This window comes from Ornithorhynchus anatinus, chromosome 2 (assembly GCF_004115215.2).
Source record: "Ornithorhynchus anatinus isolate Pmale09 chromosome 2, mOrnAna1.pri.v4, whole genome shotgun sequence".
NCBI classification, from domain to species: Eukaryota; Metazoa; Chordata; class Mammalia; order Monotremata; family Ornithorhynchidae; genus Ornithorhynchus; species Ornithorhynchus anatinus.
The window spans coordinates 160,086,721-160,093,602 of NC_041729.1; the positions used below are offsets into that span (position 1 = coordinate 160,086,721).

Consider the following 6,882-nt stretch of genomic DNA (forward strand, 5'->3'; position numbering starts at 1 on the left):
CTTATGCCAACCTATATACTGTGCTTCAATCGCGTCTATCTCGACGCCGACCTCTTGCCCACATCCTGCCTCTGACCTAGAACTCCCTCCCTCTTCATATCCGACAGACGATCACTCTCGCCACTTTCAAAGCCTTATTGAAGGCCCATCTCCTCTAAGAGGCCTTCCCCGACTAAGCCCTCCTTTCCTCTTCTCCCACTCCCTTCTGCCTCATCCTTGCCCTTGGATTTGCATCTTTTATTTATCCCTCCCTCAACCCCACAGCACTTATGTTCTTATCTGTAACTAATTTTTTAATATTAATTTCTCTCCCTCTCTCATCTGTTTGCTTGCTGTGGGCAGGGAATGTGTCTACCAAGGCTGTTATATTGAACTTCCTAAGCATGTAATGCAGTGCTCTGCACACAGTAAGCCTTCACTAAATATAACTGATCAACCGATTACTACTCGCAAAATGCTATAAAAGGAAGAGCCCATTGCAGTACCATGCAAAATTTCAAGCTGAGTTTTCACATGCCTGTCCTTGCCCCACCATGAAAGATCTAATAAGAATATTCTCCTTTAAACCGATGTTTTTCCCCCCAGTCAATCTAATCCAGATTTCCAGAGGTACCATATAGAATTCTAGTAAAAATAATACAATAGTGACATTAAGTGCCTTCTGTGTGCAAAGAACTGAACTCCCTCCTACCATTCCTCTCCAAACTCCTTGAGCGAATAGTCTACACCCGCTGTCTCAAATTCTTCTCCAATTCTCTCCTGGACCCACTCCAATCTGGCTTCCGCCCCCTTTGCTCCACTTAAACTGCCCTCTCAAATGTCCCCAGTGATCTCCTTCTTGCCAAATCCAATGGCTCCTACTCCATCCTAATCCTCCTCGATGGCTCGGCTACCTTAGACACTGTGGACCACCCCCTTCTGGAAATGTTATCTAACCTTGGCTTCACTGAGTCTGTTCTCTCCTGGTTCTCCTCTTATCTCTCGGACCGTTCATTCTCATTCTCCTTTGTGGGCTCCTCTGCTTCCTCCCAACCCTTAACTGTGGGGATCCCTCAAGGTCCAGCTCTCAGTCCCCTTCTATTCTCCATCTACACTCATTCCCTTGGAGAACTCATTTGCTCCCACCGCTTCAACTACCATCTCTATGCAGGTGATAGCCAAATCTACCTCTCCTCCCCTCATCTCTCTCTCTCTCTCCAAACTTGCATCTCCTCCTGACTTCAAGACATCTCTACTTGGATGTCCTCTCGTCACCTCAAACTTAACATGTCCAAAACAGAGCTCTTTATCTTCCCACCCAAATCCTGTCCTCTCCCAGACTTTCCCTTCACTGAAGGCCGCACCCCCATCCTTCCTGTCTCACAAGCCCGTAACCTTGGTGTTATTCTTGACTCCACTCTCTCATTCAGCCCATATATTCAATCCATCACTAAATCCTGTCAGTGACACCTTCACAACATCGCTAAAATCTGCCCTTTCCTCTCCAGCCAAACTACCACAGTAATACAATCACTCATCCTCTCCTGCCTAGGTTACTGCATCAGCCTCCTTGCTGACTTCTCAACCTTCTGTGTCTCTCCACTCTAGTCCATACTTCACTCAGCTAACCGGATCACCTTTCTACGGAAACGTTCAGGACGTGACACCCCCCTCTTCAAATATCTCCAGTGGTTGCCTATCCACCTCCATATCAAACAAAAACTCCTCATCTTTGGCTTTAAAGTACTCCATCACCTCACCCCTTTGGACTTGCTGATTTTCCAGAGGTTGACCTGGGCCTCGTGCTTCCGTTATGTCCTCACCTTTGATGGGTCAGAGAGGAGCTGATGGGAAGTCAAGATGGCAGGGATATTGTAGCAACATTCCTGGGCTGCAGGCCTCAGCGATCCGGGAATAAAGCTGACTGGTTGGGGTCATGTCATCCCACGTCACTCTTGGTTGAGTGGTAAACCCAGATCAAATTGGGCTCTCCCCTCCTGGGCCTCTTCATCCTATAATAATAGCATTTGTTAAGCGCTTACTTACCCTCTCAGGGTTGCACCTGGAGAGTTTCCAGTACTCTGCAAGTCTCGACTACAGGAGGGAGAGTCTAGCAGACATATACTCATTCAATTCCTAGCTTGGCCAGTAGCTAGTGAGTGGAAAACAATTTGCTACAAGTCAAAAGTCACCTGTGCTGGGCAGCAGTGGCATGGAAGCGAGTCGAGGGCGGCGACTCGAGTTTACTGCGTGGAAGGCGGCAATGGTAAACCACTTCCGGAATTTTACCAAGAAAACTCTATGGATCCACTACCGGAACGATTGCAGATGGAAGTGAGGTGTTCTGGGAGAGATGTGTCCATGGCATCACTATGGGTCAGACACAAGTTGACAGTATAAGACAACAACAAGCGCTTACTATGTGTCAGTCACTGTTTTAAGCGCTGGGCTAAATACAAGATCATTCATTCATTCATTCAATCATATTTATTGAGTGCTTACTGTGTGCAGGGCACTGTACTAAGTGGTTGGAAAGTACAATACAGCAATAAAGAGCGACAATCCGTGCGCACACTGGACTTACAGCATAAAGGGTGGGAGACAGACATCCAGACAAGTAAACAGGCATCAAAATAAATAAATAGAATTTTAGATATACACATATATACATAAGTACATATATACATGGGCCTGGTGGGGAGAGCACAGGAAGCAAGTCGAGGTGATGCAGAAGGGAGTGGGAGCTGAGAATAAGGGGGCTTAGTTTGGGAAGGCATCTTGGAGGAGGTGCACCTTCAGTAGGGCTTTGAAGGGGGAAGAGTGACTGTTTGGCAAATTTAAGGAGGGAGGGCATTCCAGGCCAGAGGTAGGACGTGGGCCAGGGGTTGGTGGCGAGACAGGCCAGATAGGCCAGATGGAGGCACAGTGAGAAGGTTGGCACCAGAGGAGCACAGTGTACGGGCTGGGATGTAAGAGAGAAGGGAGGTGAGGTAAGAAGGGGCAAGGGGATGGACAGCTTGAAGCCAATAGTGAAGAGTTTTTGTTTTGGTTGATAGGCAACCACTGGAGATTTTTACTGTACTGTAGTAAGTGCTGGGGGAGATAGTATAATCGGGCTGGATCCAGTCCTATCCCATAAGGACTCACAATCTAAGTTGGAGGGAGTAGGATTTAATCCCCATTTGACAGATGAGGGAAGTGAGGCCCAGAGAAGTGAATTGCCCAAGGCCACACAGCAGGCAAGTGGCAGAGTTGAGATTTGAACCCAGGTTCGAATGTGCCACTGGCACATACCAAGTCCTGAACGAATAACATATTTATTAAGGGGAAGAACCGGCAGGGTGGCAGAACAGTCAGTCAAAACCACCACCTCCCCCTCACGGCCCAGGGCAGGCACCATCTGCTGCAGCTGTGGCTTATCCCCTGAGGAGGTGAAGTGGCACGTGCCCCTCAACCACCAATAGCTCCACTCTTGCAGGAAGGGAAGAGTATATTTAGCTCACCCCTGTTCCAGAGCCCAGAGCTGCTGCCAAAATAAGGAATGCCCCGGGGGCTCATTTCTGAGCAAAATTATGATTTTCTTTCCTTTTTTACCCAGAAGTATCACGTCTTCTCACACCCTTACAATTTTTGTAGTAATAAGGTGTGATCGTGGGTAGGGAACATGCCAGCTTATTGTCAAAGCGTACTCTCCCAAGTGCTTAGTGCTCTGCACACAGTAAGCACTGAAAAACTATGATTGAATTGAATGAATACATTTCTGGGGAACAAAAAAATCAGTGAAATGAAAACCAGAAGTCAACCCTAAAGTCCCTGCACCGTGAAAACACATCTGTATGTCTTGTGGCCTGGCATTAAGGAGGGATGGTACAGAAAGAATAATAATAGTTGGGCTATTTGGCAGTGATATTTGGCACTGTAGTAAGCACTGGGTAGAGACAAGATAATCAGGTCGGACACAGTCCCTGTCCCATGTGGAGCTCGCAATCCAGGAGAGAGAACAGGTATTTAATCTCCATTTTGCAGATGAGGAAACTGAGGAGCAGTGAAGTGACTTGCTCAAGGTCACACAGCAGGCATGTGAAGAAGCCGGGATTAGAATCCAGGCCTCCTGACTCCCAGGCCTGCGCTCTTTCCAGCAGGCCATGTTGCTGGTCAAGACCAGCTCAGTCCACCTTGTGCTTCCCATACACTGTAACCACTTTCTAACTGTCGACACTTTTGCCTCCCGTCTCCCTTGTCTGAAGCTGCGGTGTCTGATGATGATGGTAATTGGTAAGCATTTACTATGTGTCAAGCACAGTTCTTAGCGCTGGGGTAGATACAAGATAATCAGGTTGGACACAGTCCCTGTCCCGCATAGGACTCCCAGTCTCAATCTTCATTTCACAAGGAACAGGCCCAGAGAAGTAAAAGTGACTTGCCCAAGGTCACACAGTAGACAAGAGGCGGAGCGAGGACTAGAGCCCAGGTCCTTCTAACTCCCAGGTCTGGGCTCTAATCCACCAGGCCATGCTGCTTCCCTAATATTCTGCTAATGGTACCTAATCATAATAACAATAATAACTGTGGTTTTCGTGAAGTGCTTTCTATATGCTGAGCACTGTTCTAAGCCCTGAGATAGATGCAATACAACCAGATCAGATAGCCTCTGTCTCTCATGAGGGTCACAATCTAAGACAGGGAGACAACAGTAATTGAATCCACTTTTTACAGATGAATCCCTGCCTTGCCTACTGCTGTAGAACTCATGCCTCTGGGAAACCAATGTCTTACAATACCTCATCATCAATAGAATCGATTGAGCACTTACTGTGCGGAAAGCACTGTGCTAAACCCTTGGGAGAGTGCCATACAACTGAGTTGGATTACAAGGGGTTTTCACTACCGATCATCTCTGCCCCCTCTCCCTTGTCCTCAGAGGTAGAGGGCCAAGGAAGGCATATAGGCTGTAACGTAATAGATGAATTAATCAGTGATCATGGTGAGGAGTGACCTAGAATGACCTAGTGGAAAGATCATGGTACCACACTTCAGGAGACCTGGGTTCTAATTTTGGCTCTGCTTCTTGCCTGCCGCGTGACCTCGGGCAAGTCACTCTTCTGGGCCTGAATTTCCTCAACTGTAAAATGGGGATTCAATCCCTGTTCTTCCTTCTCCTCAGGCTGGGAGCCCCAGGTGGACCAGGGAACCGTTTCTGATGTCAATCGATCGATTGTTCTATTCAGCGCATACTGTGTGTACAGAGTCCTGTACTAAGCGCTTAGGAGAATGCAATCTAACAGAGTTGGTAGAATGTTGATGTGAATGTATTATATCTACCCCCATTGCTTAGCAAATAGTAAGTGCTTAACAGATCTCACAATTAACTCAGACAAAGAGAGTCCGAGTGTAGAGCCCCTAAAGCCATAATATCCAACCTTTTGGGTATAGGTTCCTCTGTTAGGTTATCTCCTTGAAGGTCGGGGTTCTGGCCTACATATTCTGTTGTTCTCTCCCAAGTGCTTAGAACAGGGTTCTGCACACACTAAGTGCTCCGTAAGCCCTGAAGCAGCTTGACCTTGTGGAAAGACCAGGGCTTGGGAGTCAGAACACCTGGGTTCTAATCCTGGCTCTGCCACTTGCCTCCTGTGTGACCCTAGGCAAGTCTTTTCAATTCTCTGTACCACAGTTTCCTCATCTGCAAAAAATGGGAATTAAGTCCTAATCCCTCATACTTAGACTGTGAGCCCCATGTGGGACAGGGACTGTGTCCGACCTGATGATCTTGTATCTACTCCAGTGCTTAATAAAGTGCTTGGTATGTAGTAAGCACTTAATAAATCCCATTAAAAAATAAAGAACATTGATGGATTGAGGAAGTGAGTTGGGCAGTGGTGGCTAACTCCATCTCCTTCCTGCCATGACTGGGGCGGTAGGGGAAGTACAAAGGGTCACAGTATTATATACACTTAAATTTGTCATGGGTCAATGTGTGTGGGAGGAATATTAGAGATAATTCGCCAATGTTGCTGACACCACTTCTGCTCATTCCTCAAGCATTCTCTTGGGAATTGAATTAGCTCCCGGTGGATTTCAAATTATTTAGGTACCCTTTAATCTTGTCCTCTGTGTCCTCTGTGATCTCTTGTTACTCGTGACATTACATAGCTGGATGCCATTCCCTCTGAAGCAGGGGAAACTCTGTTACTCAGAGGGTCAGTGTTTTCTCTCAACATGTTCCTTTCTCTATGGCTACAAGAGCTATGTGCTATGTGGTCTCATTACCTTTTTGTTTGCTCGGTCTTTGCCTGCTCTGTTTTGGAAGATTTAACCCTGTGGCAGCCACACTTCACACTGGCTTTTGCTATTATGTTTCTGTTCCCCCTGGGGAATGCTGGTTCCTGGTTGGAGAGCAGCTTTCTTCTCGGTGGACCACTTTGTTGGAGCATTTTTTGAGAGAGATCAAATGGTTAACCTTGAGTCGGGCCTATTTTTAAAGGAATCACTCATCATCTATGTAGTCCGCTAAACACGGACTTTGCCGCTGAACTGTTGGACTTTGGGTTTTGGTGCTGATTGGTAGCCCTGAGTATCCATCCTCAACCAAATGCATTGAGGACTTCGGGAATTTTGGCATTTTCACTTCTCTTCCCCATCTTTCCTCCAGTCAGTCATTCAGTGGTATTTATTGAGCACTTACTTTGAGCAGAGCACTGTATGAAGCCCTTGTACAGAGCACTGTGACTAATAATAATAATTGTGGTATTTAATAAGCACTTACTATGTGCCAGGCACCGTACTAAGCGCTGGGATGGATACAAGCAAATCGGGTTGGACACAGCGCCCATTGGTTCCAAGACGTTATACTTTGAACGGATGATTGCATTGTTCCTTCATTTTTCCCTTATTTCTGACTCTCTC

The 6,882-nt window shown here is 46.8% G+C and overlaps 1 non-coding gene across 1 annotated transcript; it reads left to right on the forward strand.

Annotated features, from left to right (window-relative positions):
• The first annotated feature begins 2,023 nt into the window (after positions 1 to 2,023).
• LOC114809853 lies at positions 2,024 to 2,161 on the forward strand. Its single transcript, XR_003757626.1, has one exon. It is a non-coding gene; the product is annotated as a small nucleolar RNA SNORA7 (small nucleolar RNA).
• The last annotated feature ends 4,721 nt before the right edge of the window (positions 2,162 to 6,882 follow it).